The following is a 25,020-nucleotide window of genomic DNA, read 5'->3' as shown; positions in this document are numbered from 1 at the left end:
AAACAAATTTTTGGACGACGGAGTGCATTTCAGTGTTTATTTTCAGCAAACACGAAATTCAGAAAACGCTGAAGTAACAGGGTGAGCTACGAAAGAAGGGGTGCGAGCTACTGCGACATTGTACAATAAAGCTTTTATTGATTTGGTCGGAAGTCTCTTGCTAACTAAATTTTCAGCAAAATAGCGCGTTGCTGCGCTTGGGCGATGACGTCACGTCGTGGTTGCTAAATATCAACAAACTAGTGCTTATTTCAGTGGGAGCTTCAATCTTGTAACATCATGGGTGTGTTTGTTTCAATAAACAAATGGATGTCTCATTTCCTAAACACACGGCGGGGTACTGTATCCAAATGATAGCAGTTTCAATTTCCGTGCCCGCTCGTAACATCCTCACTTCGTCAATAAATTACTTCATAAAAAGTAGTGTGAATAATAACGAAACTTGTGTTCGTCAGGGTGAACTTTCGATCTCGCTTATCGCTCTATAGCGAGAGGGTAGCGTACTTCTCAACTTCGGGGACGCATTCAACTCTTCTCTATTGAGTAGATAACTCGGGTGCTTCATTTAGCAAGGATTTCCACGAAATTGCACATCGTAGTGGGCATGCTAAGGGTTTACAGAAGATGGTATGGTGGTACTATATTTTGGAGGAGGCTCCGAAGTACAAAGCGCCACGAAGCAAAATGGCGGTTCACGGGAAGACACCCCATAATAGCCGGCTTTGTTATGGCAATGCATTTCCGTTTCGCGTTCCATCAGCTGGTGGTCGGTTGCTTCTAATACCACTCGGTATTTTAGTCTGATTAGCGGATTGTTGTTGTGGTCTTCAGTCCTGAGACTGGTTTGATGCAGCTCTCCATGCCACTCTATCCTGTGCAAGCTTCTTCATCTCCCAGTACCTACTGCAACCTACATCCTTCTGAACCTGCTTAGTGTATTGATCTCTTGGTCTCCCTCTACGATTTTTACCCTCCACGCTGCCCTCCAATGCTAAATTTGTGATCCCTCGATGCCTCAGAACATGTCCTACCAACCGATCCCTTCTTCTAGTCAAGTTGTGCCACAAACTTCTCTTCTCCCCAATCCTATTCAATACCTCCTCATTAGTTACGTGATCTACCCACCTTATCTTCAGCATTCTTCTGTAGCACCACATTTCGAAAGCTTCTATTCTCTTCTTGTCCAAACTAGTTATCGTCCATGTCTCACTTCCATACATGGCTACACTCCATACAAATACTTTCAGAAACGACTTCCTGACACCTAAATCTATATTCGATGTTAACAAATTTCTCTTCTTGAGAAACGCTTTCCTTGCCATTGCCAGTCTACATTTTATATCCTCTCTACTTCGACATTCATCGGTTATTTTACTCCCTAAATAACAAAACTCCTTTACTACTTTAAGTGTCTCATTTCCTAATCTAATTCCCTCAGCATCACCCGACTTAATTTGACTACATTCCATTATCCTCGTTTTGCTTTTGTTGATGTTCATCTTATATCCTCCTTTCAAGACACTGTCCATTCCGTTCAACTGCTCTTCCAAGTCCTTTGCTGTCTCTGACAGAATTACAATGTCATCGGCGAACCTCAAAGTTTTTACTTCTTCTCCATGAATTTTAATACCTACTCCGCATTTTTCTTTTGTTTCCTTTACTGCTTGCTCAATATACAGATTGAATAACATCGGGGAGAGGCTACAACCCTGTCTCACTCCTTTCCCAACCACTGCTTCCCTTTCATGCCCCTCGACTCTTATAACTGCCATCTGGTTTCTGTACAAATTGTAAATAGCCTTTCGCTCCCTGTATTTTACCCCTGACACCTTCAGAATTTGAAAGAGAGTATTCCAGTCAACATTGTCAAAAGCTTTCTCTAAGTCTACAAATGCTAGAAACGTAGGTTTGCCTTTTCTTAATCTTTCTTCCAAGATAAGTCGTAAGGTCAGTATTGCCTCACGTGTTCCAACATTTCTACGGAATCCAAACTGATCTTCCCCGAGGTCGGCTTCTACCGGTTTTTCCATTCGTCTGTAAAGAATTCGTGTTAGTATTTTGCAGCTGTGGCTAATTAAACTGATTGTTCGGTAATTTTCACATCTGTCATCACCTGCTTTCTTTGGGATTGGAATTATTATATTCTTCTTAAAGTCTGAGGGTATTTCGCCTGTCTCATACATCTTGCTCACCAGATGGTAGAGTTTTGTCATGACTGACTCTCCTGAGGCCATCAGTAGTTCTAATGGAATGTTGTCTACTCCCGGGGCCTTGTTTTGACTCAGGTCTTTCAGTGCTCTGTCAAACTCTTCACGCAGTATCTTATCTCCCATTTCATCTTCATCTACATCCTCTTCCATTTCCATAATATTGTCCTCAAGTACATCGCCCTTGTATAAACCCTCTATATACTCCTTCCACCTTTCTGCTTTCCCTTCTTTGCTTAGAACTGGGTTGCCATCTGAGCTCTTGATATTCATACAAGTGGTTCTCTTCTCTCCAAAGGTCTCTTTAATTTTCCTGTAGGCAGTATCTATCTTACCCCTAGTGAGACAAGCCTCTACATCCTTACATTTGTCCTCTAGCCATCCCTACTTAGCCATTTTGCACTTCCTGTCGATTTCATTTTTGAGACGTTTGTATTCCTTTTTGCCTGCTTCATTTACTGCATTTTTATATTTTCTCCTTTCATCAATTAAATTCAATATTTCTTCTGTTACCCAAGGATTTCTATTAGCCCGCGTCTTTTTACCTACTTGATCGTCTGCTGCCTTCACCACTACATCCCTCAGAGCTACCCATTCTTCTTCTACTGTATTTCTTTCCCCCATTCCTGTCAATTGTTCCCTAATGCTCTCCCTGAAACTCTGTACAACCTCTGGTTCTTTCAGTTTATCCAGGTCCCATCTCCTTAAATTCCCACCTTTTTGCAGTTTCTTCAGTTTCAATCTGCAGTTCATAACCAATAGATTGTGGTCAGAATCTACATCTGCCCCAGGAAATGTCTTACAATTTAATACCTGGTTCCTAAATCTCTGTCTTACCATTATATAATCTATCTGAAACCTGTCAGTATCTCCAGGCTTCTTCCATGTATACAGCCTCCTTTCATGATTCTTGAACCAAGTGTTAGCTATGATTAAGTTATGCTCTGTGCAAAATTCTACAAGGCGGCTTCCTCTTTCATTCCTTCCCCCCAATCCATATTCACCTACTATGTTTCCTTCTCTCCCTTTTCCTACTGACGAATTCCAGTCACCCATCACTATTAAATTTTCGTCTCCCTTCACTACCTGAATAATTTCTTTTATCTCGTCATACATTTCATCTATTTCTTCATCATCTGCAGAGCTAGTTGGCATATAAACTTGTACAACTGTAGTAGGCATGGGCTTTGTGTCTATCTTGGCCACAATAATGCGTTCACTATGCTGTTTGTAGTAGCTAACCCGCACTCCTATTTTTTTATTCATTATTAAACCTACTCCTGCATTACCCCTATTTGATTTTGTATTTATAACCCTGTAATCACCTGACCAAAAGTCTTGTTCCTCCTGCCACCGAACTTCACTAATTCCCACTATATCTAACTTTAACCCATCCATCTCCCTTTTTAAATTTTCTAACCTACCTGCCCGATTAAGTGATCTGACATTCCACGCTCCGATCCGTAGAACGCCAGTTTTCTTTCTCCTGATAACGACGTCCTCTTGAGTAGTCCCCGCCCGGAGATCCGAATGGGGGACTATTTTACCTCCGGAATATTTTACCCAAGAGGACGCCATCATCATTTAATCATACAGTAGAGCTGCATGTCCTCGGGAAAAATTACGGCTGTAGTTTCCCCTTGCTTTCAGCCGTTCGCAGTACCAGCACAGCAAGGCCGTTTTGGTTAATGTTACAAGGCCAGATCAGTCAATCATCCAGACTGTTGCCCCTGCAACTACTGAAAAGGCTGCTGCCCCTCTTCAGGAACCACATGTTTGTCTGGCCTCTCAACAGATACCCCTCCGTTGTGGTTGCACCTACGGTACGGCCATCTGTATCGCTGAGGCACGCAAGCCTCCCCACCAACGGCAAGGTCCATGGTTCATGGGAAAGGATTAGCGGATATGAGAATCAAAAACTCGCAATCATTTTTAATTTTAGGCAGCTTGAAAGAAAGCAGGACAATAAATGCTTCTAAAACGACAGTAGACTTAATTCATCTGCAAAGCAGTGGAACAGTTGAGTATTAGTTGCAAAAGTTCGGTGAAAATTCGAAGTATCACAATCTACTGAACAAGAAAAGACAAATAGAATTGACAACGCAAGGAGGGGCTCCACAAATGGCTCTGAGCACTATGGGACTCAACATCTTAGGTCATAAGTCCCCTAGAACTTAGAACTAATTAAACCTAACTAACCTAAGGACATCACACACACCCATGCCCGAGGCAGGATTCGAAGCTGCGACCGTAGCAGTTCCGCGGTTCCGGACTGCAGCGCCAGAACCGCTAGACCACCGCGGCCGGCAGGGGCTCCACATTCTAGGTTTGACAAAAAAACGAAACGTTCAACGACGAAAGCTTGTAAAAAGTAGCGTTGTAGAAAAACTTTAGTAGGGTAAACCTGATGCATTCTTTCGAAAGGCAAAACCAAATTATTGTCTACAGAGGAGATCTAAAAGTGAATTACAGTACAATACAAAAATTCTACAACAAAGCTGAATATAATGCAAACAGCTTACTATCATCAAATAACAAATACTTAAACACTAGTTGGGAGAGGGTACCTTCAACCACTTAATACTCTCCGTACATGGTCACTCAAAACGTATACAATAAATGGCTTATAATTCAAATGAAGATTAGACTTAATTTATGACAGGCAAGACGAAGAATAGGGAGAGAAGTGGTAACGTTTGGGGGCGTGACTGACTTATTGCAAGGCGATGGCTGTGCCAATCCACGTGGTTGCACCATGCAGTCTCCGCTTATAGTAAGCATTCACTGGGAACATAGACCGCAATTTAGACGACTAAAAAACATTGTCTCAACTGGAAACTCGCTGCATGGTAAAGTGAATCATGGTTAACGGTTATGCGCTGACCTCTGGGGTGGCAGCATAAAACAGACCATTTAACATCACATAAAACAACACACAAAGGTCCTTTTGCCTGCTCACCAATAACCTCAATAAAACAACCTCATACATCACTTCATATCAACAAAACTTCGCTGCCCTCTGGGGGATAACAGCCGGAAGTAATCTATCCTCTCTTATCAACTTACAGGGGTAGAACAGATCAATTCTGTTTCATCGTAACTTTGTGCATTGAGTTAACCAATCAAGGAACTACCACTTACGAAAAACAGAAGGCATGGATAGAAAAAGAATAAACAGTGAAGAAAGTGAATGCAGAGAGACAAGAAAGAAAAGAAAGAAGGTAGAATAAGTTCATTTCTTTCATCCCGCAATCCGGCGTGTCACACAACGTCCTATCGGTTTCGGCAACACAAGTGCTAATTGTGTAATTACGACTGTGTATGCGCTTGGGGCCTAAAGTACCGGTAGTAAAGAACGGACATCACCAGGACCGTCAGAATCCAATGGTTTGTCGCTTTTCTTACAAGGCCTAAACGCTGATTTCATGTCTGTACCCGGTCTTGCAATAAAAACAAACTCCCATCAAGGTAAAAAGATTTAGTGCACCAACGATTTCGGAAACCTTTCAGACACAGTATGACGGAACAGGGCATTACAGAGCTCTTAAAGCGCTCACCTCTGTGGAGCAAGGAGAAATAACGCTTATAGGGAACATGAAAGAAAAAAAGAGTTGATCATGACACGAAAACGAAATGGAAGAAAATGCCGTGAATGGCTGGGAGACTGTGGTTGCCAAACACATTGTGCAAGCTGCACATCCCTGGAGATAAAATCGAAAGCTATAAAAAAATTATCTTAACATACCTCATAATTTTATGGCATTACAAATGTTCAATGGAACTGTAGTTTTAAACTAACATCTATCTAACATACATCTGAGGGGCTTATATAGGAATTCAGTATGCCTTTGCTAAGACAAGAATTTGGAACAGTACATATGTATAACAAAGGAGAATATTAGTAGTGAAATTGCCCCATAGGTAATTAATGGATAAGTTCTTCCCTGGATAAATGGTTGCAAGGTCTCAGCGTTTATCAACACTCACAGTACAGAAGAGACGGTGGCGTCGGCGGTGTGGCGGCTGAGGCCCGTACACACGCAGTACTCGCGTAGCAGCGGTGTGGGGGGCGGGGCGGCTGGCTGCACAGCGCTGAAAGTACGCCCCCCCGATGCCAGGACCAAAACGGAGATGACAGCGGGAAGTTGACCGGCGGCGAACGTGGGGTGGCAGGTGGGCGGCGGCAGCGGCAGGGAAGCCGCGCCGACCGCGAATAGCTGGAGCCACGGCAGCAGCTCTGATGCATCTCGATTTTCTTACATGTCACGCCGTCCGGCTCAGGGTCGCCAGGCGGCGACTGAGAAGTGAAGCCGAAGCCGCTGCGACCATCAGATGCGGCCGGAGCGCACACAGTGTGCACGTGCACTATGAGGCATAACTCGGTGGACTAAGCTAGCACGTGTATGAGTGGCGCGCTGCAGAGGCAGGCAGCGGACTTCCCCCGGGCGCTGGTATGTGCGGACGTAGTGTCTGGCGTGGCGTCGCAGCTGGCTCAGTTGTAGCAGCCAGGCTCGGCTTGCAGCGGAATAACAGTAACGATTTCTGACCGACCACACAACATCAAACATGAACCAGAATAAATGGCCACCCTGTGGACTGAACGGTGGGAACGAATCGCGATTCTGACACCAATTGGAAAAAGAGTTCGTGTCGGGAAGTGAGGATATAATTGTTACATCCCACTCCTGACACCAAATGTAAGAGAGTACGTGGTTTGGGGTGGGGAGAGAAACTTCTGACACCAATGTTAATCTATAAAATGGCAGGGAAGGGGGAAGATGGTGCCTCGTGGCGGCAGTGTGCAGGAGGTCGAGAGGTCACGACTTGATAGTGGGCATCCAGGGCTGCTGTTAAATGACAAAACAGGAAATTAAGTACAATAAAGAGGATATATTTCAATATACAGAGTACAAAGGACGCGCCTAGGATCGGAAGTTAGCAGATTTAGGCCAGTCTAGGAGGTCGAACAATTAATTAAATTGGGCAATGGAAGGGGAAGCGGTTCATGTTAACTTAAGTTGGTGGCTGGTCGTGAAAAGCAGAGCCAGAGGCTCTGCCTTCCGAAAAGCCGTCTGTTCTGCTCGAGGTCTGGATTACAATAGAGAGAAGCAACTGTGTTCCGCTCGACAGGACACTCCGGCATCCACACACGTGATCGTTATCCCGCGCATGTTATTGGCTAAAATCAATGGCATGAATTCACTAGCTGTTTCAGCAGGGGGCTCAGGGCGTCTCCTGTCAGCAGCTTTAACTGGCCGGAACTGCCTTAGTTTTGAAAGACAAGCGACTTGTGTCACGTAGACACGGCGTGAATTACTCTTGGAGAAAATTTGTAGAGATATCACTGGGCCTTTGAAATAAATTTCTTAAACCAATTCCCTAAAATATTCCTTGACAGGCTGCTATCCTGTACACATACATTCAGGGGCAAATTACTCCCTGCCCTTAACCTGTTATGCTAATTGGTTTATGATCCCCTGGGGTTTCATTTATGACCCCCTGGGGTAATCCATTGATCTCAGTAACTCCACCCTTCTGGAAAATCCCTAACCCTCCACCCTCCATCTTCCAATATGAGCACACTTTTGATATTTAATTAATTGATAAATTAATTAAATTTATCAATTAATTATCCCCTCCACCTCAAGGAAATCATCAAGTTTGTGGGAGACTGGGCTCCTCCACATGTACAGAGCTCACATGTGCATCCCCCATCATCACTTCCTATGACATACTAACTGTAAACACTGAGGAATAGAAAGAAATGTATTATATTAGCTGCGGTTTTGGGTCACCCTCATGTAGGTCTGTCATTCAGGCACTGGGTGGCCACTAGATATGCACATCAGCAGAGGTCTGGCCGCTACTGAGGCTCTAATTCCACAAGTGGCCACCAGGCAGCACCAGTATTCTAATTGGCTCCCAGCCCTAAATTTGTCAGTCTGTGTTGAGATGTTGGACACGAAGGACTCACTATGGAGCGCTCATGTGATGATGAAGAAAATAAACAGATATTGCGGTAGAATAGGCATTTTTATGGGTATTTTATCTCAGTTTGGAACCATGTTACTGCAGTGTCTTAGTATGTAGTGTTCGTGTGGGAAGCTAATATCATCATGTGTTCAACTGAGTTGATGTTGGTGTTGGACAGAGACAAATTTGATAAGTGTGTTGCCTGTAAGCATACAGCTGAGGACTGTGTCCATAGCGTCCTACACGAGGAATGGAAAGAGGTGGTAATGGATGAACATTAGGTGAATACTTTTCAGCAGATAATGGCGATGCAGTAGGATAGGCTGAAGATACATTTAGAAATTCACGAGACTACTGCTTGCACTGGAGCTGCTCTTGTGTTTTGAAATGGCCAGTCAATCCTCAGTGCAGGAGACAACTTCGTCCTATTCTACTACCCCAGACAGAATGAACCAGAGGTGTTCACCAGAGTGTATGGCTTCACCTTAGCTACTTCACAGAACTGCCACAGAGGCCACCTGAAACAGTTTTTTCCTCACCACATCTCTCAGGGTCCAATAGGAACACAGCATTCACCGCATCCAACACCTGAAAATCGGTGGGAGCCAATAGGAGTGCAGGAATGCTGCATCCAGTCATGTCAGGGGTATATTGGATGGGTGCACTTTCCGTCACACAGTCCGTCAGTGGAAGAACCATACAGTATCAACAGCAACCGAGATCCTTATCCGCGTCCACATTGCAAAATGAACCTAAAAGTAAGCACATGTAGCTTAGTTCCGTACTTTGCTCAGCTCCATGTCTTTGTCTATGGATGCTTAATGTTTATTCTTCTTTTTTCAGCGCCCTCCAGTATGTTAGGACCAGCAGCTACCTCCAGTGTGTCTGGACTACCAATGGCCTTCACTGTGTCTGGACTGGCAGCGACCTCCAGTGTGTCTGGACCAGCAGCAGCCAGAACCGACTCATTGGGACCTGCAGCGATCTCTGGCCTTTCGGGTGTGGCAATGGCAGCAGCATCGTGGAATCCTGTAGTGCACCTGACCAGCGTGTTGGAGCAGGACAACAAGCTGCTGTTATAGGTCCTGCTCATCGATGAAGACACCCAGCCAGGCCCAACTCTCAGAATATCTCTCCTGGGAGCCCTTCTCCACACAGTACAGGTCTTTCCTAATCTCTGACATACGCACCATCCCAGAACATTCCGGTGTTACTGCAAGGACAGAGTGTTGATGTGGTAAATAAGAAGCTGCCAGTTCCTGCCAGTGCTCTACTGATTTACATTTCAACTTATAATTTAACAGCTAGGGGTTAAAAGTGCTTAAATATTGGTATAGAAGCATCAGTGAACAGAAGTGTTAAAGTGCGATTTAGAGAGTTGGAATGGGATGAACTGTGCTGTGCAGAATCCTATATCAATCAACAGATGACCTCCAGGTATTGTGATTGTCCAGACATTTGCTATGCTGACCTGACGCTATCTTTAACGTTATTATACGATGGACTGGCACTCATGGTGAGATTGGCGCTCGATTCTTTTATCTGGATCACTTCACTGTAACAAACTTGTTCAGCCTACGGATGGTGCTCTCCCTTGCGTTGAAAAGACTGAACAGATGGTTGCCTTATGTTCAAACTGTGTATAAAGACATTGTGAACTATCTCTGTACGTATGATGTGCAATGCATCAATACAGGAATACTGCATCAATACAGTGCCCAAAGAAGACGCGAAAGGAACACCCATCAGTCCGAGAGAAACACACGCTGGATTCTGTGCATACAAGAAACTTTATTTGCAAAACACTGTGCTGTTATGAGGACTGAACGTCAGAAATTTTCTGATATGCAACATTTCTGATGTGTAAATAAAAAATATTTTGCAAAATCTTTTTTGTTTTACTTATTTAACTACCCTGTCATACAGTGCAAGGTGTAGCCGTTGTAGCTCAGTTGGTAAGATTATTGCACTATAATGGCTATACATATTGTTATAAATGTTTATTTTTCTATAAAAACCCATTTAACACTACAACCTGATGTATCATGTCGAGGAGGGCGGCGGGCGTGAAACATTAGGACTTTGTTGTAAATGACTGCTGCTGTGACGGTGTGGAAGAAGACCAGAAGAAGAAGAACCGGAACACTCCTACTCGATAATATACGAGCGATAATTGTAGGTCCATCCAAGACATGACAAATGTTGTTGTTTTGCTGCCAAAACTCCTGGATGGAGTACGCTTTGAGGATGTATATGTATTTTCATAAACTCTGTTTCAGCCGAAGTACCAGCTACTGCAAAAGATGCTTCAAGGCGAAGATGTTATAACATATATGACATTCAGTTAAAGCAGTCAAATCCCTTAGCCAGAAAAAGTAAAGCCAAACACCATGCTCATATTTGACGATTTTGCTGTGGAAAACCAGGATAAAATTCTACAATATTTCTATTTTGGTCGTCATATGTGTGTTGACCTATTTAATCTGAATCAAACACATTCCACGATACAGAAACAGTTGATGAGGGATTATACAAGTCTCATTTTAGTTTTCAAACGAGACAATTTGAATTTAAAACACATTTACTGGGTGTATGTAGGAACCGAAATGTCATTCAACGATTTCTATAAAGATATGTGGAGATTACTAGTCTCACACACACAGTACAGGTTTCTCTTTATTAATAAATCAAGAAAACTGAATGACGGTAGGTACAGGTGGAACTTACAGGAGTTTCTTTATATACAGACATGAAAAAGTGTTGAGTAAATTAATTTACATCACACCATGGACAACTTTGCACATATGTCAGGCACTCAGCCTGAGAGGATAGGTGTGCATAGACAGAGAATGCGTCCATGCATAGACGGAAAATTTCTACTTCTAGAACGTAAAGTTAAGGACCTAGAGACGTATGGCCAGACACTGGTAAGACTGATGAAAGACTTAGATGTTAGGGTTGAGGAACTGGAGATGTACATTCAAATCATTCTGAGAAAGTAGACAACTTACCTGCAGAGGTTGATGGAACTGAAAAGGAAGTACATAAATTAACAGCAAAGGTTGATAGAATTGGACGGAATGTATATAAGGTGCACCCTGCGAAGGAGTCTGCTTAGTAAATAACAAGGTGTCATTGCGAAACCGAAACCTGTTTTGGGGAATTTACAACTGCTAAGGTTAGGACATCTGGATCGAGATGAGGCACAGAGAAACCTTCAGACCAGTTGCTAAATTTCCCGATGAACCCTCATTGATATTACACAATGACGATAGCGTTGCTGATTTCATTAACTGTTAGAGCGATAATAGGATGGACAAAATATTCGGCGTCAGTTGTGAAAAACCATACATGTTTGGGCATGCAGCTGTAAGTTTAAAAGAAAAAACAAGATAGGTAGGTGATACAGAATTTCAAACAGCAACTGATCAAAGGAACCTCATTTTCTTAAATCCTACAAGTACTGTAAATTATTCACTCAAAGATCTGGAGACGTATGGTGAAATACTGCAAATGACCAGTGCACATAGGAAAGCAGGAAACCAGCGCAGTGCGGAATACTAAACCATCATAAAACCTATGTTAAACTTTCAATGTAGCATTGGTGATGGTATAAAAGAGTTAACGATAGACCTCCGGCAGTATATTTACCTAACAAAATCCGAGTGAGCTAATAAATGGCTCTATGCACTATGGGACTTAACATCTGAGGTCATCAGTCCCCTAGACTTATAAATACCTAAGCCTAACTAACTAACCTAAGGACATCACACACATCCATACCCGAGGCAGGATTCTAACCTGCGACCGTAGCAGCAGCGCGGTTCCGGACTGAAGCGCCTAGAACCGCTCGGCCACAGCGGCCGGCAGTGAGCTAATAGATCGACTGCAACTGCTCATGACATCAGCTGCTGGTGGTAATGCTGCTCATTCGAATGAAGATGTTTCACTAATATCTGAGGTTTGAGAGAGGTATAACAGAATAATTATTGGAGACAGAAGTTCCAGAACTGCACAAACTGGCATGCAAAACATACCCTCATAGGCACCTTATGATTAAGAGTTTGGATGGCTTAAGGCAGGCTGATCTTGTAGATACACGGGAATATTCACATGCAAATAATGGATTCAAATATATTTTAATTGTTATTGACATATACTCAAATTTGCGTGGGCATTGCTTTTTAAAACAAAAATAGTGAGAGACGTAGCGGAAGCGTTTGAGCTTTCGATGCAGACAGGGACGAATAGATGCCTAGACAACCTCCAAACCGTTCACAGCGGAGAGTTTTAAAACAGGTATTTCAAGAGCGTGACACAGCGGTATGGAATATATCACTACTCAACTTTCACCCACATGAATGTGGGTAGCGTGGAACATCTGAACAGAACAATAAAAGGTCAAATGTGAATGCATTTTAATCTTCGCAGCTCATTCAAATAGACAGGTATCCTCCCATGAATAATTAAATAATTGTACAGCTTAACTGAACCAAACATAGCACAAAAAAATGAGACAAATGCATGTTTGTGGTAATGGATTCGTCGATATGGTTTACTATCGTATTAAAATACTGGATCCACCTGAACATAAATTTAAAGTGCGTGATTTGACTCATATCTCAAAACAGTAAACAGCATTTCAGAGGTCATACCTCCCAGACTGGTCGAGTGAGATATTTACAGTTTCCAAAGTGCAGAGAACAAATCGCAGAACTTGCATCTTAAATGACAGCAGTAGCACCGAGATTTCAGCATGCTTTTACTCAGAGAAAATGCAGAAGAGCACAGAACCACACTTGTTTTTCATAGTGTGTGTCATAAGACATGAGGGAATAGAGCAATAATTAAATAGCTTGCAACACAAAACAGCTGGATTGACGCTGATGCTGACAATTTGTTGTGTAATGGGGTGCACAGAGCATAACCAGCACAGTAGTATAACATGCACGATAGGATACACAAGATAGGAGGTGGTTGTATTCTCGACAAACTTCCAGTCTAAATGCACGTTGTGGTGTATAATTATTGCGGATCTGGTAAAAAGCTTCAAAAACTTTTGTCTCATGGTGGTAAGGAGATCAACTTTGTTGATGAGGCGTATTTGGAACACAACACTGCATACGCAGAATATAAAAATTTCCCAGGATGTCTCACTGAAGACAGAATTTTAGCTGATAAAGCCAAGGCAATATGTTCGAGAAAGGATATTGGAGGACACTGGTACAGGGCAGCGCATTTCACCATTTTTTGTTGATAAAGCCATGGGTAACAAAATTATGTTGGGCTTGGGTGTGAATTTCAAGCAAGCTATGAATGCTGCATGTCGTGCACTGAAGAAGACAACAACGAAGAAAAAGAAAAATACGGCGCAGGGGTGTTTAAAAAAACTGCAACTTGACTGCGCCCTGAAGCATAGAGGACCGGACAAAGCATCCGGACTTCTGCTGACACCCAGGTCATCAGCTGGAATTATCCCCTACCTCATTCCTTCCCTCCAAGTCTCTCAGCCATGGTACCACTGACAGGTGGTGCTGCGCCTGTTGCCAGAACAGTAATGAACGCACAGAACTCCCAGGAGCGGCTAGAGGAAGCAAGAAGACATAACCACCTGATGGAAACAGAAGGCATCGCAAAAGAACCATACCTGAAACCATACACGAAAGGACTATGTCTCTTCATCAATTAAAAAAAAAAGACTGTTAGCTATCCTACCGCATAGAGCAATTACAAATACAGATTTTCTCAAGTTTGATAGGAAAAAATTTAGCATTCCAAGATTCCATGGTGTGTTTATGCGGGATATATTACCGAAGACTAAGTGGAAATCCAGAGAATGTGGAATTGTGAATTTACATGTTGTGGGGCCAGGTACCCCCTGGGTGGTGTATGCTAAGGAAAATACAAATAACGTCTACTATTTCCACTAATTTGGGGACCTGCACGAACCAGAAGAGTTTCTATGATACTTCACTGCCAGGAGAATTGTGTTGTACAATTTTCATCGCTACCAGGGCTTTAATACATACTTGTGTGGGCATCTCTGCGTCATGTTTCTCCTAACGTTTACGAAGAAGGGTTTATAAGGAGATGCATTAAAGATCCACTCATCAGTTGAGGTACAGACGCCTTTAAAAGAGCGATCGTCAGTATTAGCGCGAATTACTTCCCACCGACTGATTTAAGCATTCCGAATATCACAGAGGCTAATAATAAACTTCATCTGGAAGTTAATGGTGGAAAAGAAACTGTGGAAACAGAACCTGGTACATACGATATTTAGGATTTAAACAACTTTTCAAAACGGTCTGGAAAAGCGGTTGTGCTATGTGCAAACATCAATGCACTTAAATCTGAAACAAAGACACCGAATCCAGCGATTAACTTTATCCAGAGAGGTTCAATAGGACGGCTACTGAGTTTCACAAAAGGACAGGTTCTGAAGAACGACTCTTATACATTTTACAGACCTGATCAGTCTGTGGACATACTTACCGTCAGCGCAATATATGTTGAGGGTAACACTGCAACAAATTTTTATCTCAACAGTAGATTGATTCGTGCAATTTATGGATTCTTCCCATCAGTTAGAACAGCGTATAAGAGCGTTAAGACCCCTACCAACGCTATTTACCTCCCAGTAACTGTTCACACACTGGACTGTCTGGAACTGCATATTGTGATCAAGAATAATCAACTTGTCAACTTTTGTGGCGAGGAGATCGTTGTATTGCTACATCTAAAGCAAAACCAGAAGTGACCTTGAAGGTGCAGAGAACCAGAAGCAGTGACGGCAAACTTCAATCAACCAGGACCTGTTGAAGGCAGAAACGACGACCTTTAACTGGCCGGACGGGTCGGTAGCGAGGTTCAACTAGTCAGGGATCGCAACAGCCCCCAGCGTCATCATACTGTCAATGAAGACAGGTTGTGCATAAGGTATAAAACCACCATGCACAACGCACAGCGGGTCACTTCACAACAGAACAGCAAGGTGATAACATGTGCAAACTACCAATTTCTTAAATCAGTAGGCCTCAAACCTTGCAAGACATCGTTCGATGTAACTAGTCGGTGGGATACGACAAGTGCATTAAAGCCAGGAATACTTCTCGCATAAGCCTTATGCATCAACCCCATTTAACAAGAACGATGAAATTAGAATTGTCATCCAACACCAAGACGCTTTAACCCTTCCATGAAGGAATTTCATATATCTTGATGGATCATTTACGATATGGGAGGGTACTGTTACAGTGGCATCGAAACTTACATGTAGTGTTTCAGCGTTCCTGTTTCCATGACATATGATATGAATTTAGCAGGGTTGTGGTTGACGATACATGAACTGTAGGTATAACATCGACTCTGAAAACCTATGTCTCTGCTTCTCCTTCGGATCTGAACGATTTAGAAAACGCCGGATGCTTCACAGATACGCCAGCGGGTGGGAAAGTGGTAGAGTACAAGAGATTTAGTGCATGAATCCCTCTAAAACTGCTTATGGGAATATTTTGAGGACATGTGGCGAATTGTTTTAAATGCTAACTAGGAACTTAGTCTCGTACAGATCGCAATGGATAACAACCCATACATTCAAGGATTTCAAGAGGAGAACGTGATCACCATCAATAAAATAATATCGAAAATGCCACGCAGCATGTGACGAAGCAAGCTGGGATAATTTCAGTTCCCCACTTCTTTTGCCATCTGCCTCCTTAAATTCGTTTTGTCACTTTTAACTATTTACCATTACCATACGTGAATATTATTGGCATTTCCATAAAAGAGAAAGGTTGGCCATCGGTTTTAAAGAATATAACCCCAGATCTAATTTTGTGCTTAGTTTTAGGTATATAATTGATTTTCTAATTTATTTTGACTATTACTAGTTAGTATCTTTTGTTATAGGGTGAAATCAGTGACTGTTTCGTAACTTAAATTCTATTGTTGACGTATAAACAAATATAAATTCTGTAGTAATTGTAAACATTTGGAAGACGAAATTCTAGCAGTATTTAAGTATCTATTTAGCTCTACTCAAAAACATCTAAGCAAAACCAGCCCTTCATTAATTTCAAAGTAATTAACGGTTTTGTCAGAAGTATTGTATACGTAACTATATTTGTTAATTTCACGATTTAAACAAATAATTTGGCATAACCCTCGTAGTAGAAGAAACTGCTAAAAAATAACCAATTTTTTGATATATTCCGTTAATCGAATGAGTTAAGTTTCAATTGTAATTTCTGTAAATTTTATTTTAAACAATGTGCAGTTTCAGTACCTGTTACTGTGATGATATACAGGGTGGTCCATCTGAAAATTCGGATGAGATTATCTCGAAAACTATTAAATAGTGGGTAAGAAGTTCGTAAGCTCAAAGGGGGACATCAAATGATACAAAAAATGGAAACACCCATTTTTAATTGCAGATTCGGATTCTCCATAAAATAGTAATCAAGTTTTGTCTGAAACATTCTTTAAAGCATTGACAGGTGGTGCTGAAATCGAGAAAAAATTAAAATTGGGGAAGAACTCTGATTTACTTAGAATTATCCGAGAAAGACGCATAAAATCGATAAAAAATGTGCACCAATTCTTTCGTTAGCCAAATTAATCTATTTTTGTACAAAATGTACAGTATCATACTCTTAGCGTTACCCAGGAACAAAGAAATGGCCGTTGTAGAATGATGTTCCCATGGGGTGCTTCATTACTGTAAGTCCCCTTGCCTCTCATATGTTGGGGCGTTTCACTAGTGTGAGTCCCCTTGCTTCTCACAATTTTGCGTGCTTAATTAATGAAACTAGTCACGAAGAAATTGTTCAAAATTATCCCCATTTGCTTCAGTGCTTAAAGTCAATCGTCTGCGAAAGTTGTCCATCGTTTTGAGCAGCACATCCCGTAGTATGGCTGCACACGCTCTTCGAATGCGTTGCTCCGTATTCTGGTTGCGGGCTGTCTTTCATAGACAACGTTTTTTAAATAGCCCCACAACAAAAAAATCAGATGTCAGGTACGGTGAACGTGGAGGCCACTGAATTGGTCCGCCGCGTCCTATCCACCGACCAGGGTACCGTAAATTAAAAAGTTCCGCACATTTTTAGCATAATGGGGGGCTGCTCCGTCCTGTTGCAACCACATTCGTTGCCTAGTTTCTAAATCAACATCTCCCATTAGTTCCAACAAATCTACGCGAAGAAGTTGTAAATACGATTCCCCAGTAACATATCGCTCAAAAAAAAAAAAAAAAAAAAAAAAATCGGTCCTATCAAGTAAGCGTTTAAAATTCCACACCAGACCATTAACGACCATTTGTGTTGATTGTCAACGGGTCTGTACCAGTGTGGATTGACAGGGGACCAATAATGACAATCATGACGATTTAATTCGCCATTGTTTTTGAATGTGGCTTCATCGGTGAACCTAACGTATCTAAGAAAATCATTATCACCTATTATCATTTCCAAGGCACATTGCCAGAAATCCATGCATATTTGCATATCTTTCGGCGTTAATGCCTGCGTCAGTGTGATATGATACGCATGATATTTATGTGCCTTCAAAATCCTCAAAACAGTTGATTTCGGTATTCCAGTTTGTCTCTGAATCGCACGACTACTGATTTCGAGATCCAGTTGAACACAGGGGAGAACGGTAAGGGTACGAGCGTCATTTTCATTGTAATCGCGATGACAAGGTGGACGGTGCATGTATCCATTTCGAGCTCTTTGAGTGCTATTTCGAATAATGTTTTCGCTTGGATGTCGTCTCTTTGGGAAATTGCGCAACTGCAGAGTCATTGTTATGGCATTCACTTAAAATTAACATCATATTAACACACTCTGAAGGAAGATATGAGCCATGTTTCGCTAAAGAATGATTTAATTTCGTCAGTTGATGTTTACGGTTCACAATCTGAAAGTGAAGTGACGTCTGATAGCATTGCACCGACCTTTATACTGAGCTATAGATTTAAAAGTTTCTCCCCGCCCCACCCAAGGAGGCGGGGGCTGGGGGGTCACGTGTAGTATCATTTGATGTCCCCCCCCCCCTACGAGCTTACGAACTTGTCTTATCCACTATTTTTACCCGATGTTTAGTTTTCGAGATAATCTCATTCGAAACTTCAGATGGACCACCCTCTGTAAGGGCCTGATTTTTGGTCACGAGACAGTCAGATCACGGCCGAATTTCAGACGAGTAACCTGTGCTGGTTAGAACAAAAACAATGCTTCAAATTAACTATGGAGTAAGTGTTAAACAATTAGGCCGCGTGTAAAAAGAAAGACAGTATCTGATCCATATGTACCTGATTATTCTTAAAAAAATGTGAACTTTGTGCTTAGGTTTCACAGCTCATAGATGTTCAACAGGAAACTATTGTAGCAGTATGTGGAATTTCTTCCCCTGCTAACTAATTATGGGGCTTATTAAAAGTTAAACAATATTGCACTTGCCATATAACTGTGTATTATTAGGAGGTTGTGAACAGTGAAATTAAAGTACTGTAAATGTGCATATGTCGGCTACATCATTTAAAATAGTCAGTGTCAAAATCCACACAACCCATTTTTCAGCCAGTACGTCGACACCGAGAACAACAAACGAAGAAATAAAAGCAGGTGGGACCACCACACGTGGTGCCCTTGGTGGATGAGGATTATTGTACGTAACCACAGTAAAACAAGGACTCGTGAACTTTGAAAAGCGAAATCAAGAGCGGTTTACAGTGCAATGGTGCAATCACAAATCAGCGCTGGGGTTTCATAACGACGAAGGTGCAGCAGCCCACCAGCGAGCGGGTTCTATGGAAGCAGCCGTTAAGTACACGAGCAGCTAAGCAACATGCAGGTGGACGCAGATGATTGAGATAAACAAGACACTTTGTCAGGAGAATTACAACTTGCAGCAGACGACAAAGGGAGATAACCATAGCAGAGCAGCAGCCGATGAGTAATTAAAAACAAGGTAATTCATTGCAAAAGCTGTTTTGTATTAAGTGCTACATAATGAGAGACCTTAACGAACAAGACAGTGTGACTGAAGAGAAAGATGTAGAGGTTAAGTTGTTAAATAAACAGAAAGACGTAATGGGGACTGAGTCGCAGGACAATAGTGCAAACGAAAATTTTGGGGCAATGTTAAGGCAAATATGAGTAATACGTGAAGTAATATGAATGAGGTGGAAAGTAATATGATGAACAGGATTGAAAGTAGTATGAATAGGATAGGACAGAAAGTAATATGAATAGGACGGCAAGTAGTATGAAAGATGCCATCAGTAGGGTGGACAAGAAAACTGATAGCATTAGAACTGGCATGGTTAGCTTAAATGATGAACTGAAGAAAGAAATTAAAAAGTAATTTAAAGTAGTTAGAGCTAATATTTCAGAATTAAATAAGACCTTTGATGCGATAGTTAAAGACTGTGATAATACTGATGAGAAATTAACATCGAGTAGTAAATGTGTAGAAGAGAGAAAGAAACTTTGTGATGACAAGAGTAGGAAGGTGGAGGTATTCGAGAAAGAATGTGCTGAAAGTAGAGTTAAACTTAAGAACCAAAGCGATCACATTAGAAATGATTTAGAGATAGAGGTAGAAACCTAGTGTGTAGTAATGGTAGAGGACAAACCGGTAAAATTAAATGAAAATGTAGATTCAAAATTGACAGAAATAGAGAAAAAAGTAGAAGAGGTACCAAATTTAGAGCATTACGTGGATGAAAGTGTGTCTGAGACCGGCTGTAGTTGTAATGATGGTAGCGATGACGAATCCAGTTGTGATGAGAATGGGCTAGTTGAATCTATAATTGATAAGAGGGCAATGTATTAAGTAAAGAGAGGATTGACGAGGATTTGATTTATGAAGGTCATCACATGGTAAGTAAAAAGAAAGTGTGTCAACCTGTAATAACAACAGGTGTACAAGGTGCACATGGTAAGTGTTTATTGGGAAGTGGTAGTGATTTAAATGGAATGTCTCAAGCATTTTTTGAACCTATTATAACACAGGAGGTATAATAATGATGCATGTTTCTGGAATAAAAATTATTGGTGCTACGGGTAAGCAATCAAAGAGTGTGAAACAAGAGGTACTATTAAATATTGAATTGGCAGGACAGCTGTTGGGGTGCAATTTGTTGGTGATTCAAAATCTTAGCATTGATGTAATATTTGGAATTAATTTCCTGTTCAATTAGCAAGCAGGGGTTTCAACAATATGTGTTGGATTCTTTATGTCGCGATAATGCTTACCCCAGGTGACTGTCTCATTTTTCATGTTTCCTGAGACAGTCAAACTCTTCTCCTATCCTATGTTTAGTTTATTAGTGAATCAAAAGCATTCTTCTTCGACTTTCATGTGATTATGTACATTAGCATATATTAGTCTAGAAATATGTTAGAAAAGTTTTTTTCAGTGTTATCTCTGTGTGTATATACAGATTATGTTGTGTTAGTTGTAAGTGATAGAATCATAAGAGGATGGAAGAAAATAAATTGGTAGTATGATTCAAGAATTTCTGTAAATCAAAGAGGTAAGGCAAGCTGAAAATGAAAAGTGTCAGCATATGTGGAGGATAATGAATATTTGAAGCAATGAGCTCATGTGTGAAATTAGCATAATTTGATGAAGCAGCAGAAACAATGTGCAGAAAAAAACATCTTAAATACTAGATATTAATATTAATTCTGGTGTAATAGAAGTTTTTGTATTCAGTGCAGTCAGGATATTGAGATAACTATCTGCCTATAGAAGTGTGTCATGATACAGCCTTTTCTAACAGTAAGGAATTACAGCTTTGAACATAGCTGCCTAGGGTAGTGTGTGTGGAATCTATTAGCAAGACTTGTATGTATATCGCCCTTCAGGCTACAATACAGTGAAATAATAGTGAAATAATAGTTTATCTAAGCGATAATTTTGTCTGGTCAGTAATGAGAGTTAAGTTTACCTCAGCATAAGGATCTGTTACTGTGGATTGTTCTTCAGTAGAGTCAGTTTTGCATTAGATAAGCAGAGCAGGTGTTTATTTATTAGATAATGAAATAATAAATTAATGAATAATGTTAGGGTCTTAATGGTTAGGGAGCCTGTCTCTGCAGTAGAGATATTTTTTGAGAATGCACTCCCCTGGTTAAGTGTGATAATGGAGCTCACAGACATGATTAATGAAAAAGGTAACTGTATACCAACAAATGTGGTGTAACTATATTGATGAGCTAATTGTGAACTAGGTAACACTGGGTACTGCATATATTGTACAATTCATGACACTGCAGCTGGGAATCAGAGCTTAACAGAAAGAGCAATAGTTTTGTGAGGTACAAATAATATAATGCTGCATCATTGGACCTATATGTGATCTCAGAATTTATATTTGTTCTCTGAGGAATTATGAGCTTGAAGTGGTAATACTGGAATGAAGAACAATAATTTTGCTAATTAACTAATAACTGTGGTGCTAGACTGATGTGATTATGCTGACACGTCAACTATTTGGAAACATTTTGTGAGGATTTAATTTTCTGGTTGAATGAGAGTAGTGCTCAGAGTAGAGTAGACAAGTGCGGTTATGATTTGTTATTACTCCCATCCCCTTAATTTTGATTTGAATAGTAATTAAGTTTATTAATGGTGAATATTCTTTTTTTCATAATGTAATGATCAGTAAATCTATGCTACTGCACATCTTGAGTTTTAACTAAAGATAGTGCACATCTTGAGTTCTTACTAGAGGTGATGTACATATTTTAGACACTAAGGTGATATTTTGCAAATGGAAAAGAAACCCAAGTCTTTCAAGTTTAACCAATTTCAGACAGTTATGACTTAAACTAATGTTTTGCAGTGTAAAGTGTACTTTCATACTATAGTCAATTTTAGTGCTAATTATTGTAATGTTATGAGAACTATATAAGGTAACTGTTTATGATGTAATGACTATCATTTGCCATTAGTGTTAAACATATTTTTTTCATAGACTTAAGTTAGAAGTATAACAGTACTAAAGCAGGGCATTTTTTCTCATTTTTTCATACACTGTGGCGGAGGAGAACCACCTCCAAGGGAACTGTTCGCAGTGCATTTCCTAACTAACTGTCACTTGGACCTGTTGAAGGTATGGACACTTGGGTGTTAGAGCTCACTGAAAAAATGAAAGTACTTGTGAAAACTACTGAACATTGATCAAGTGAACTGCAATGCGCAGTGTAATGTAACTTTGATTGCCACCCATGAGGATTCATTTTGGTTAGCAAGACAGGATTTGTACAAAGTGATATGTGTTTTAAACTGTAATCTTTGTTTAACACAAAAAAGGACATCACTTATGATGAAGATGCATACATTTTGTTAAATGTATAACTTGGTTATATTTTGTGTGTACAATGATCTGTACATAATTGTTTTGTATGGGTATTTTTGTATGGCCAGTTCACATAAGTTAGAATTTGAAAAATATATTTCCTGTAGTTATTGATAAGATTTCGTATGTAATAATTTTCTTTGTGTGTAGATTTTAAATTCAATTTCTGGCGTCACCTGTGGTCATTGAATAGACCAGTTAGCTATTTGCAATATGTATCTGGTCAATCAAGTGAGGAGGTGATGTGATGAAGCAAGCTGGAATAATTTTAATTCCCCTTTTGTTTTGCCATCTGCCTCCTTAAATTTGTTTAGTTACTTTTAACTATTTACCATTAGTATACGTGAATATTGTTGGCATTTCCATAAAAGAGAAATGTTGGCCTTCGGTTTTAAAGAATATAACACCAGATCTAACTTTGTGCTTAGTTTTAGGTATGTAATTGATTTTCTAATTTATTTTGACTATTAATAGTTAGTATCTTTTGCTATAGGGTGAAATCAGTGATTGTTTCGAAACTTAAATTCTACTGTTGACGTAAAAACAAATATGAATTCCGTAATAACTGTAAACATTTGGAAGACGAAATGATAGCAGTCATCAAGTATCTATATAGCTCTACTCGAAACATGTTAGCAAAACCAGCCCTTCATTAATTTCAAAGTAATTAACAGTTTTGTCAAAAGTATTGTTTACGTAACTACATTTGTTAATTTCACGATTTAAATAAATAATTTGGCATAACCCTTGTAGTAGCAGTAACTGCTAGAAAGAACCAATTTTTTGATGCATTCAGTTAATCGAATGAGTTAAGTTTTAATCTTAATTTCTGTAAATTTAACTTTAAACAATGTGTAGTTTCAATACTTACTATTGTGATAATATGTAAGGGCCCGATTTTCGGTCACGAGACAGTCAGTCCACGGCCGAATTTCAGACGAGTAACCTGTGCTGGTTAGAACAAAAACAATGCTTCAAATTAACTATGGAGTAAGTGTTAAGCAATTAGGCCACGTGTAAAAAGAAAGACAGTATCTGATTCATACGTACCTGATTATTCTTAAAAAATATGAACTTTGTGCTTAGGTTTCACAGCTCATAGATGTTCAACAGGAAACTATTGTAGCAGTATGTGGAATTTCTTCGCCTCCTAACTAATAATAGTGCTTATCAAAAGTTAAACAATTGTGCACTGGCGACATAACTGCGTATAAGTAGGGGGTTGTGAACAGTGAAATTAAAGTAGTGTTAAATGTTACTGTGCATATATCGGCTACATCATTTAAAGTAGTCGGTGTCGGAATCCACACAACACATTTTTCAGCCAGTACGTCGACGCTGAGGACAACAAACGAAGAAATAAAAGCAGGTGGGACCACCACTCGTGATTCCCTTGGGGGGTGATGATTATTGTATCACACTGTATCACATGAGTAGCGTTTGAAGCTCTAAATGCCAGCTTATTTCTACCGTTATATTTCCATTAATGGGAGGTTTTCGAGTACCTAGTGTTACCGACTGTAAGCAGACAAACGTGATCTATTAAAACCTCTGTTCAATCAGAGACACCCAGGTTCATCATATCTCCGTTTCAGACCAAAAGAAGAGGGAATGGGAGGGGAAGGATGTCTACTCAACCCACGGAAATTCAAGGAACTGGCAACAATCATCGTAATAGACTGCTCAAAAGACAAGGAAGTTATTAAGTCTGGAGCTATAGCTGTACGATCTGAAATTAAATCTTCGGCAAATTTCCCAGAACGCACTGGAGTGTATGCTCTAGTTCTACATTCCCGTGAGATTACCTTTTGCCCACTCACCAGTGTTTTGCAACGAGCCGAATAAATGAACGGGTGCTACGCCATACCCAGGGCATTCCACAGTGGTATCTCGAGGTGTGAACATCATTGCAGGTGCGTAGGGTTTCTATGATGATGACTGTAGACAGTTCACATTTAAAGACGTCGCTTTTGTAGCATACACAGAAGATGCCAGAATAATAGAGACAGTTTCAACAAACATTGCATCAGTGAGATCTTTCAAGGAAGTTAGGTGTGCTAAAACACGGAGGAATGCAAAATGGTTAACACGTTCTACCATGGAATTCAGTGTGATGGTCCTGGCATACCCTATAAATCCCTAACCAGGCTTGGCAGGCTAGCAACAGGTGAAACTTAAAAAAACTGTTCTATTTACATTGTATGCAAAGTGAGTATATATATTTTTAACGTCGCTACGATTACTTGACCACAAGGGTACTGTAACAATAATGTACCTATAATAATTTTTTTCTTTATGCATTTAGATAAATGTTCCTTTCTGAATTTATGTGAAATAATGTAAATATTATTTTAGATTTTTTTCTTTTCGTGTCATGTTAAAGAAACTGTACACAACTTTTGAAATGAATGTCATTACTTATGTTAGATTTTAAGCAATTTGATAACCAAAGGAAAATGTATTTAA

The sequence above is a fragment of the Schistocerca cancellata genome, chromosome 4, assembly GCF_023864275.1.
Source record: "Schistocerca cancellata isolate TAMUIC-IGC-003103 chromosome 4, iqSchCanc2.1, whole genome shotgun sequence".
NCBI lineage: Eukaryota > Metazoa > Arthropoda > Insecta > Orthoptera > Acrididae > Schistocerca > Schistocerca cancellata.
This window is presented reverse-complemented; position numbering follows the sequence as displayed.